This window comes from Babylonia areolata, chromosome 8, assembly GCF_041734735.1.
Source record: "Babylonia areolata isolate BAREFJ2019XMU chromosome 8, ASM4173473v1, whole genome shotgun sequence".
Lineage (NCBI taxonomy): Eukaryota > Metazoa > Mollusca > Gastropoda > Neogastropoda > Buccinidae > Babylonia > Babylonia areolata.
The window spans coordinates 42,875,082-42,887,035 of NC_134883.1; the positions used below are offsets into that span (position 1 = coordinate 42,875,082).

The following is an 11,954-nucleotide window of genomic DNA, read 5'->3' on the forward strand; positions in this document are numbered from 1 at the left end:
CACAACCCATATCTCGATCAGGACTATTCTGTCGTCACATCACAACCCATATCTCGATCAGGACCATTCTGTCGTCACATCACAACCCGTATCTCGTTCAGGACCACTGATTCCGTCATCACATCACAGCCCATATCTCGATCAGGACCATTCTGTCATCACACCACAACCCATATCTCGATCAGGACCATTCTGTCGTCACATCACAACCCATATCTCGATCAGGACCATTCTGTCATCACACCACAACCCATATCTCGATCAGGACCATTCTGTCGTCACATCACAACACATATCTCGATCAGGACCATTCTGTCGTCACATCACAACACATATCTCGATCAGGACCATTCTGTCGTCACATCACAACCCATATCTCGATCAGGACCATTCTGTCGTCACATCACAGCCCATATCTCGTTCAGGACCATTCTGTCGTCACATCACAACCCATATCTCGATCAGGACCATTCTGTCGTCACATCACAACACATATCTCGATCAGGACCATTCTGTCGTCACATCACAACACATATCTCGATCAGGACCATTCTGTCTGGTCACATCACAACCCATATCTCGATCAGGACCATTCGGCCTGGTCACATCACAACCCATATCTCGATCAGGACCATTCGGCCTGGTCACATCACAACCCATATCTCGATCAGGACTCAGTATTTGGCCGTCACATCACAACCCATGGCTCGCTTCCTGTCAACCGAAGACTGGCACGCACTGTTGGACCGGGCCCTGCAGATGGGCCGGGGAAATGAAAAGCACAAACGAACGGAAGAAAGTTGCAGAGAAAAGAGAAAACTGATAATCAGTCAGTGTCCCAGGTGCTGTCAGAGGCTGTCAGCCCAGACCGTGAACTGGACATGGGTAGCCGGCCGGGTCTCCCCCGTTACATTTATACCCAGAGACTGAACTCGCGCCACTACTGGCAGTCTCGACCACACTGACCTCATCATTTTACAATTGTATTTTATCAGTTTTTTTGTTGTTGTTTGTTTGTTTGTTTTGTTGCATTTATCTATTCATTTACTTTATCATTTTATTTTTTGAAAGTTCAACGCTTTAACCACTCGCGGCTATTGCGCCCGTCGTAAGTGTACAACATCGAGGAGTGCGTTCAGCCAAGCCAAACCCGTTCCTACCAAGTACTGCACGAGGTGATTTGAAAACATGCAGCTAGTTTGAAGCGCTACTGATCAGTGTGTGTGTGTGTGTGTGTGTGTGTGTGTGTCTGTGTGTGTGTGTGTGTGTTTGCGCGCGTGTGTGTGTACGTGCGTGCGTGCGCGCGCAATCCTGCGTTTTTCTTTTTTCCTCAGTAAAACACAAGATCAATATTCAGAGACGAGTGATGGGTTGTTCAGGGCAACGTATCGGTTTGTTGCACACAGATCTGATGCCAGGATACTTCTGGTTTGTTTGTGAAGTGAAATCAATATCGTGACCATTTAAAACTGACAAGTACAATGTTGGTTGCCCGATTCTGCAGAAGTTCGTGATTGTGGGCAGGAACATTGAAAGCATTGGTTTGGGGGAGGGGGGAGGGGTAGGGGGAAGGGGGGGGGATGGTGTTCTGTGTCACCGAATCCCAAACTAATGATGAAACTCTCTCTCTCTCTCTTTCATTATTGATTTTTTAACAATCTTCCCCCGGTAATTCATCCTTTTCATCTTGTTAACAAAACAAACAAAAAAACAACAACCAAACATAAAAACAACAACAAAAACCAAAAAACACAACAACAACAACAACAACAAAAAAGAAGAAGTAGAACAGCCACTTCGTTTACAGTGTGATGATCTTTACCAAACTGAGGTTGCGTAAACGACCAATTGGCCGTGCGCCAAGTTGTCCAATGATTTAGTGGGGTCTTCGAGCGATCTTTTGAACGAAATACAAATATTATGTACATATCGACCGAAATGATTCTGCACAGTTCATGGGAAACGTATGACCAGCATTTAAAAAAAATAAAATAAAATAAAGCACGCAGTCATTCACATAAGCTTGAATACTAGTTCCTATCTCCCCTTTTCTCTAAGATGGTGGCAGAATGGTTGAGACGCTCAGCTGCCAATACAGAGAGTCCGTGAGGGTGTGGGTTTGAATCCCCCTCTCGCCCTTTCTCCCCAAGTTTGACTGGAAAATCAAACTGAGCGTCTGGTCTTTCGGATGAGACCGATAAACCGAGGTCCCGTGTGCAGCACGCACTTGGCACACTAAAAAAAAAAAAAGAACCCATGGCAACGACAGCGCTGTCCTCTGGCTTGAATTATGTATAAAAATAAAAAAAATAATAAAAATAAAAATCCACTCTGATAGGTACACAAATATGTAAGCATGCACTCAAGGCCTGACGAGCGCGTTGGGTTATGCTGCTGTCAGGCATCTGACAGATGTGGTGAAACGTATATGGATTTGTCCGAACCCAGTGATGCCTCTTTGAGAAACTGAAACTGAAACTGAAACCCTCCACCCTGCCTCCTCCTTGACACAAGCGCTCATTGGTTGAGAGTCGCTTCCCCTTACGTACAGACTTATTTCTATTTTAATCCGTGGCTTCCCCCCATTAGAGAGCATGCCATCATGTATATATATGATAGTCAGTCGTGTCCGACTAGGACCATCAGAACAGCAGAGCAGGCAACTGCAGTTCCGACTATTTGGGCTAGAATTTGATTATAGTGGAGAGTGTCTTGCCCAAGTACATCCCCACTCTCTCGGCCAAGAGGGTTTTAGGATAGTCGGCGTTGGGATGGTTCCCAAAGGCCAACTAGCCCACAAGGCTGCAGCACTAAGAGCCAGTGCAATTTTGCCTCCTAATTTGAGAGTCATAGTCCTTCACAAAAGACTAAGCTGTAAATGGTTTCCCACTGACTGGAGAAACCATTGATAATACAGCTCTCACTTTGCTGTTGGCCCATATGTCCCCACAGTCCAACGCCGAAGAGTCAGCCACTTCAATTTGCTCACTTCTTTTTCTTCTTCTTCTCAGAATACATCTTCTTTTCTCACTTTGCTTTGATCGATTCTATGAAGTATGTCATTGAAACTGGCCCTTCCATTATGACACTGTTATTTATTTATTTATCTATATATCTATCTATTCCCATGCTAGCTCCCGATGTTGAAGAATCTTTTATTTAATAATAATAATAATAATAATGGTATCTATATAGCGCTGGATCTTGTGAAGAGACAAATCAAAGCGCTTTCGCACCAGTCATTCACACGCATTTCTGAAATATGACACTGTTATCACGGCAACAAAAGGGCTGTTCCTGGCAAAATTCCGTGTAGAAAAATCCACTCCGATAGGAAAAACAAATAAAACTGCACGCAGGAGAAAAAAAAAGAAGAAAAAAAAGGGTGGCGCTGTAGTGTATCGACGCGCTCTCCATGGGGAGAGCAGCCCGAATTTCACAAAGAGAAATCTGTCGTGACAAAAAGAGAAATACAATACAATTCAATACAATACAATCTATATATCTATTTATCTTTCTATCTGATTATCTATCTATCTATTCCCATGCTAGCTCAGTCCCGATGTTGATGAATCTTTTATTCCTGGTCCGACCAAAAATTCCTGGACCACCAAAATTTAAATATAAATATTTGCAAGGTTGCTGAAACTGAGTTTGTTGGATAATTACTTTGTTCAGTCAGAATCAGTGGCCGAAAATTCACAAAAGTTTCGGAAGATGCGCCCGGCCGCACTTTTTTTTGGGGGGGGGGGGGGGGTGGGGAGGGGGGGGGGGGTCGTATTTCCATGGGCAGGCAAACAAACCGTCCACATAAAATAATCCGGGGTGAACACACTAGCGGGTGTTCGAAAGTGAAAATAAAATAAAATAAAATAAAATAACTGTAGAATGGAAAAGCTGCAGCTTAACGCTCTGTTTACGCATACCCAGATTCAAACACTCGACTGTTGGCCGCCGTTCTTTCTCTGTCTCTGGACCTTGCAATTGGAATGAACTTCCTCTTTCGCTTCGTCAAGTCTCTGCACTCAGCTCTTTCAAGTCTGGCCTTGAAACCCACCTCTTCCCAAAATAGCCTCTCTTCCCTGCCTCTCCCTTGTCTCCAGTTTCTCCAGTTTTAGAATCATGTATGCGTGTGAATGACTGGTGCGAAAGCGCTTTGATTTGTCTCTGCACAAGATTCAGCGCTATACAAATACCATTATCATTAATATCATTAATATTATTATTATTAAAACTATCAGCAGAAAGAACAAGCCATGTTTGACACAAGATTCGTTTTTAGGCAGGCAGGCAAGCCCATACGGCTACAGCGGGGTACATGGCCCTCAAAGCATATAAGTTTCATTGGTGCACAAAAACGTCGCCTGATTCACAATGAAAGCGTCTTGACGAGCCATGCCGCTGTACACGATGAATTGAGCGGTGCAATACCTATAGATATATATATGTTGGTGTGTAGTTTCGACTTCCACAGGAAAGCTGTGTGCCTGCATATAACAACATGCATTTGCTGACACTTGTGTGTGTGTGTGTGTGTGTGTGTGTGTGTGTGTGTGTGTGTGTGTAAAAAAGAAGAAGAAGAAAGGAAAAAAAAAAGCACCTGCTGTGAAGGTGGAGGTTGGGGGGGTGGGTGGGGGGGGGGGGAGGTGACGACGACGAAGAAGAAAAGATGCTTAGAAAAGACGTGAAAAAGCTTCTCTCCACTCCCCCCCCCCCCACCTCCCCCCCAACTCAACTGCGTTGTAAACTGGTGCAAAAGAATAATCATACGTACGTTGTATCAAGTTAGCATACAACCCCCCCCAACCCCCCTCCACCTTCCCGTCGTCAGATCGTCACGTCCAGCCAGTTTGCATATTAATTTATCGTTTCTTCTTCACAGGCCGCTAAACGACTACGCACGCAGTGGCTGAACCATGACTAAGAATGTTTTAATACTGGATAAGGCTGGGACCTTTTACATGACTGGAAACGTGTTCGAAGGATGAGAATGTGTCCGCGGAACTGAATAAGGTTAGAACCTATACCATGCCAGGGAACGTATCCCAATTAGATAATGTTACGGCCTCTCCCAAGACTGGGAATGATATATCCAAAGGCTGGGAATGTGTCCGAACTGGATAGGGTTAGGACCTATACCATGCCTGGGAATGATATGTCCGAAGGCTGGGAATGTGTCCGAACTGGGTAAGGTTAGGACCTATACCATGCCTGCGAATGTATCCAAAATTGGATACAGTTAGGGCCTCTCTCCCGAGAGTAGGGATACATGTTCGAAGGCAGGGAATGTGTCCGAAGTGGATAAGGTTAGGACCTATACCATGCCTGGGAATGATATGTCCGATCGAAGGCTGGGAATGTGTCCGAACTGGATAAGGTTAGGACCTATACCGTGACTGGGAATGATATGTCCAATCTTCTCCTTCTTGTTCTGCGTTCACTCGTATGCACACGAGTGGGCTTTTACGTGTATGACCGTTTTTACCCCGCCATGTAGGCAGCCATACTCCGTTTACGGGGGTGTGCATGCTGGATATGTTCTTGTTTCCATAACCCACCGAACACTGACATGGATTACAGGATCTTTAACGTGCGTATTTGATCTTCTGCTTGCATATACACACGAAGGGGGTTCAGGCACTAGCAGGTCTGCACATATGTTGACCTGGGAGATCGTAAAAATCTCCACCCTTTACCCACCAGGCGCCGTCACCGTGATTCGAACCCGGGACCCTCAGATTGACAGTCCAACGCTTTAACCACTCGGCTATTGCGCCCGTCGATATGTCCAATCGAAGGCTGGGAATGTGTCCGAACTGGATAAGGCTAGGACCTATACCGTGACTGGGAAATGTATATATATTGGATAATGTTTATAGGGCATCTCCCAAGACTGGGAGTATGTCCGAAGGCTGGGAATGTGTCCGAAGTGGATATGGCTAGGGCCTGTACCACAGTTACTGGGAATGTGTCCGAACTGGATAATGGTTGAGGCCTACAACAGGACTGGGAACGTGTCCGAACTGGATAAAGGTTGGGGCCTATACCATTACTGGAACACGTGTGTCCAAACTGGATGAAAGTTGGGGCCTATACCATTACTGGGACACGTGTGTCCAAACTGGATAAAGGTTGGGGCCTACACCATAACTAGGCCAAACATGTCTAAGCTGGATAAAGGTGAGATCCTATGCCATGGTGCGGGAATGTGTCCAAACAAAAATGAGGCAATGACAGGGCCGTGTACCGCCGAAGCCAAAATTAGCAAGGCTGGTTTTTACACGTTTCGAATGATCTCAGTTTACTTCTTTGTATGTTTGCGTGCAGACGCGAGGATTGTTCGCGGAGACCGTGAAAAACGATCCACCACACTATAGCAGGAAAGGGCCCTGTCTGGTTAGTTATGGCGGGGTGGCCAGTTTGTGTTTGTGTGTCTTCTTCGGTCTGTATTGTATAGAAGATATTCGAGTAAGCGCTTGCGCCCGTTTGCGCGAGAGAAGTTTTAACGAAGTCATTGTGTGTGTGTGTGTGTGTGTGTGTGTGTTTGTGTGTGTGTGTGTGTGTGTGTGTGTGTGTGTGTGTGAGAGAGAGAGAGAGAGAGAGAGAGAAGGGGAGAGGAGAGGGAGAGATCTTCAGTTTAACGTCTATTCACTAGAAGTGTTATTAGACACGTGTGTGTGTGTCTAAGTTGTCAATGTGTATTTAGAACAATGGTAATTCGAAACCGACATTCCATAAAAAAAAAAAATACCCCCGCCCCCAAAAAAACAAACAAAACAAGAACATAATAAAAAGAATGTGTTCTCCATAACGTCGGGGGAAATACATAATAAAGCACACGAAATTGAACACATGATCAAAACATAAATGTAGCAATACACATTTACACACACGCTCTCTCTCTCTCTCTCTCTCTCCGCTCACACCCCCCCCACACCACACACACACACAGAAAGAGTGAGAGAGAGAAAAAAAAATGAATAAATTCATTTCTCGGTAAGTTTATTTAAAAACACCATGGGGTATTATTTGCAGAAATCAGAGTACAAATATACATAATTATACACAAATACTGGACGATAGACGTAGATCTAAATATACAGGCCGGAATGATTTTTATGCATAGTCATCCGATGGATTCGAGATTTTTTTTTTTTTTTCATCTAAGGAAGAAAAAAAAACATGAAAAAAAAAGAAAAAAAAAGTGCAAAATGTGTCCACGTTTTAAAAGTATCAGTCAGCTTAGTTTAAAAATCGTCAATCTTTGGAATGGCACTTACACTGCAATGGACAGTGATAGATTTCTGTCAGCTTTCCACCTGCAAAATAATCAACATTGCTGACTGAGAGGGGGGGGGGGGTTAGGAGAGAGAGACAGAGAGAGACAGAGACACAGAGAGAGAGAGAGATAGCAAACAATAGGTATTTAGTAGAATATCTAGTAGGAGATATATATATATATAGGAATGTAAAAGCATGTAAAGTAGAATGGAAATGGAAAATGTCAGTTTCCATGTTGCAACAAATTTAACTGACTCAAAACATCTTAAATGAATGAAAACGAATACGGTTACCAGACCATTCAATTGTCATTCTAAATTAAAGGCTTTCACAACAAAGTATAAATATATAAATGAATCAATACACACACACACACACACACACACAACAACAAAAACACACAAAAAAAAAAACACATCAACCATAATGACTACAACACACGCTATATTCTTTTTAAATGTGGAATCTCAAAAAGTTGTGCGCAGAAATTGCCTTTCACACACACACACACACACCGACAGATGACGTTGATGCTGATCAAGATTCACACTTTCAACTCACAATGCTACTACAGCAATGTGTGGTGGTGATCATACCTTGACAAGAAGAATGGTCGCAAAACACATTACACTGACCTGTCTGTGATTTTTTTTTTTTTTTTTTTTCGAAGCAAGTATCTTGTTGAAAGCCCCCCCCCCGTAGGACTATCCTTGCTGCACTTCAATCTTCACGCATGTTTTGAAGAAATGCTGACTAAACGAAACCTCAGCGCTCCGATGAAGGGAGTTAGTTTATGACTGACCACGCGGTTGTACACACAATGGGGTCCCCGGAAGTCGCTATGACAATGACGATGCTGCTGATGAATACTAAATATAAATGACGTCAATGGCAATGCCGTGGTCGTGGTTGCAGCCGGTGATGCTGATGACGATGACGACTGACAATCATATAGTACTGTTAAGTCAGCAGCCGTGGACCTCTGTGGCAATACGTTGTTGCTGTTTTAAACATTAAAAAAAAAAACAACAAAAAAAAACCAAACCGCGATTCTGCCTAAAACGAGAGAGACAGAAACAAAGAAAAGAAAGAAAAAAAAGAAGAAGGAAAAAAAAAGAAGAAGAAAAGAGAGAGAGAGAGAGAGAGAGAGAGAGAGAGAGAGGAAGTAAGTTGAAAATGAATACAGACATGTTAACCAATATTATTTCATCTTCAACACACACACACACACACACACACACACACACACACGAAAGAACTAATTAGTGGATGAATAATGAACCAACGGAAGAACGCGTAAACGTTCGTAAACCAGTTGTTAAAAAAAAAAAAGAAAAAAAGAAGAAGAAGAAAAACAAAAAAGATACATTCTAAGTAATGAACAGCACCAAGTAGTTTATGCACAGAAAAACCACAATCTACCAACAACAGTGTCGTCATCCAAATAACGGATAAACCGATGGACAGACGAGTCAGTGAATAAACAAAGAAACAAACAGCAGATAAACAATAGAAGAGAGAAAGAAAAAAAAAAAGAGAGACATAAATAAACCTATCCATAAACCGCCAAATCACAAATCAATACGCTAACACGTGACTAAACCAGCAAGAACCGAACAGATAACTAAACAAAACAAATCAATACTTCGACACATCAGTGAATAAATACACAGCTTCATGAATGATAAACAATGGCTGAATAAACAACCAAATACTAGTCGACGGTTCGACAATTTACAAAAATACGCACATGAATTTAGTATATATAGATAAACACGCACATTTGATATGTAAATAACAGATCTGTAGTTGTGGAAAACTATAGACGAAGGAAATTCTGACTGGAAGTCACCTTCTCTGATGCTCAGTTCTAAATCGTGGACTAGGTAAGCGATGGGGGAGGGGGAGGGGGGGGGGGGACCACATAAAAACCCCCAAAAACAACCAACCCCAAATCTGCATGTCACATGCATTCAAAATAAAAACACAGGGGAGTGGGGTGGGGTGGGTGGGTGGACAGATCTAAAACCTATTGATTAAAAAGTGACTGATAAAAAATGAAATTAAAAAAAAACAAAAAAAAAAACAAGTGAACCAGTTTCACAGGATCACACACACACACACACACACGCGCGCACGCGCGCGCACTGTGCCTCTCACTTCACACAACATGACGTGTCGACCCGAAAAAAAGAAGAAAAAAACAACAAAAACTGTTGTACACACATGGCAACACACAGATCTGTACATGCTCAAAGTTCAACGACCGCAGAAAAAAAAAATCAGTCATCTTATTAAAAAAAAAGAAAAAAAACCACAACAAAAACATGGTTGGTTTGTCTTCGAAAGAAAACTACTGGCTTTTAAACTGAAATACATGCAAGTTGATATGTGATAGGAATGGTTTACTCGATATGTACACGTGAAATCAACATCAGTTGGAAGGGAATGGTCGCAAAGGATAGAGAGAGAGAGAGAGAGAGAGAGAGAGAGAGAGAGATTCAGATAGTTTAATGTGCTTCGGCCACGATAAACATATAGGGAAGGGGGTGAGGGGTGGGGTTAGGGGGAGTGGGAGATCCAGCAGTTCATTTAAAAAAAACAAGTAGTAATTTTACTTGAAACACAGTATGTTACGAACTCAAATGAGAGAGAGAGGGAGGGAGAGAGAGAGATCGAGACAGACAGAGTGAGGAAGGAAGGAAGGAGAGAGTCAGAAGAGGGATGTGTGTGGGGTCAAGGGAAGGGTGGCAGAGAGACAGAAACAGACACAGACAGATAGACAGACAGGCAGACAGAAACCGAAAGTGAGATACAGATCAAAACAGCAAGCAACACACAAGACAGATAATAATTCCATGCCATTGTCCTGAGAATCCACAAGTTTAGAACGCCGGGCTGCCACACACACACACACACACACACGCACACAGAGGACGATTCTGACCACGTGATCACAAGTTCCAACTCACACCTTCAATGGATCTCTCTCTCTCTCTCTCACTGGCACACACACACACACACACACACACACGCACGCGCGCACACACACACACACACACACACACACACACAGTAACAAGGTAAACGTCGCGGTTCAACTTCAGATCACAATTAATAATCTCAGAATAATAAACACATGTAAATGCAAGATTTAAAAAAAAAAAAAACAGCAACAACAAAAAACATTCACACCACTCGAATATGATAATAATATAGTATGCCTATTATCGTCGCTATGATCACACACATTTTTAGGAGGAGCGGGGGGGAGGGGTCGGGGGGGGGGGAGGGGCGGGGGGGGGGGGGGGGGGGGGGAGGGGGGGACTCAGTACTTGCGCCTGGACATACCCACTCTCAAGAGTCAGTGGTTTCGCTGAAGAGGGTTAAGATCCCAAGAAAAATTGTAAAGGGTGGGCGCCTGGGGAGAGAGGGAGGAGGGCCAGCGCTGGGTAGGGAGGGGGGTGGGGCATGTTAGGATAAGTAATACGGAAGATCGACCCGGCGACACCATGTACATACCACCAGAATGGCAACAACACTACTCCCAGATGGGCCAGAGATAGACCAGCTGTTGTTGTTGTTGTTGTTGTTGTTGTTTGCTGCTGCTGCTGGTGCTGCTGCTGCTGCTGCTGTATATACCGAATTCATGGACTAAAAACGAACTAATTTCAACTTCTGGAATTCAACAACTTGTTATGGTATAGCCAACAGAGAGAGAGAGAGAGAGAGAGAGAGAGAGAGAGAGAGAGAGAGAGAGAGAGACGCTCATGGCTTATCAATTTATCATGACATGTCAGGAAAATTACTCTGCTAATGCCTTCACGATGACCCAATATGCCATTAGTACATCACTTGCTTTCAAAATATATATATATACCTACTGACAGACATGATATCAGAATAGGCGCACGTTTGTATATCATGTGGAGGTGGGGGAGTGGGGGGGGGGGCGGAGAGAGAGAGAGAGAGAGAGAGAGAGAGAGAGAGAATAATTGTCAATGTGTTTGAGGACGAAAGGGCAAGTCTTTCGTGTTTGGAAGACCATGGTAATGGCAGTAAAGGGTGGGAATTTCCACCCGGCAAAACGCGCCCCACTTCTTTCCCCGTAAAACAAAAGATAACATCTTCAGCATGCATATACACGCTCAGCACACACACACACACACACACACACACACACACACACACACACTTGTATGCATTGTGCACGTACGCACACGCACATCAGTCACAGCACACCCACTACCTAACGCATCTTAAAGCACGGCCAGGGACGCAACATGGTCAAGTTGAACTCGGATGCATAGAACTTTAAGTCAAGCAGCATTTTCCAAACGTCGCTTCTTAAGCCCCTCCCACCCAAGCCCCCCACCACCCCACCCCCACCCCCGCCACCCTTCCACACACACAGTCGGAACTCATCCAAAACTAAGGGCCCGCACACAGAAAGTTGTCACGTCATTGGTTTCTGGGCACACTATTCTCACACGTCAAAGAGAACATACGTCACCGATTGTTGTGCCCAGGTCTCTGCTGCTGTCGGAACATTTCGGGGACGGGTTGCAGCCGTGTGTGATACCACGAGCTATGCAACAACCAGTGACAACAGTAGCAGTTTCAGCGATAATAGCGACATGATTATTAACTCGTCGGACGGGAGGCGGTGAAAA

The 11,954-nt window shown here is 44.0% G+C and overlaps 1 protein-coding gene across 1 annotated transcript in view; it reads right to left on the minus strand.

The window, feature by feature from the left end:
• Positions 1-11,687: 11,687 nt before the first annotated feature.
• LOC143285191 (uncharacterized) overlaps positions 11,688-11,954 on the minus strand; it is a 12,062-nt gene continuing 11,795 nt past the window's right edge. The window contains exon 4 of the mRNA XM_076592426.1: positions 11,688-11,954. This exon is cut by the window's right edge and continues 1,582 nt beyond it. The gene's annotated coding sequence lies outside the window, so the exon portion shown is untranslated.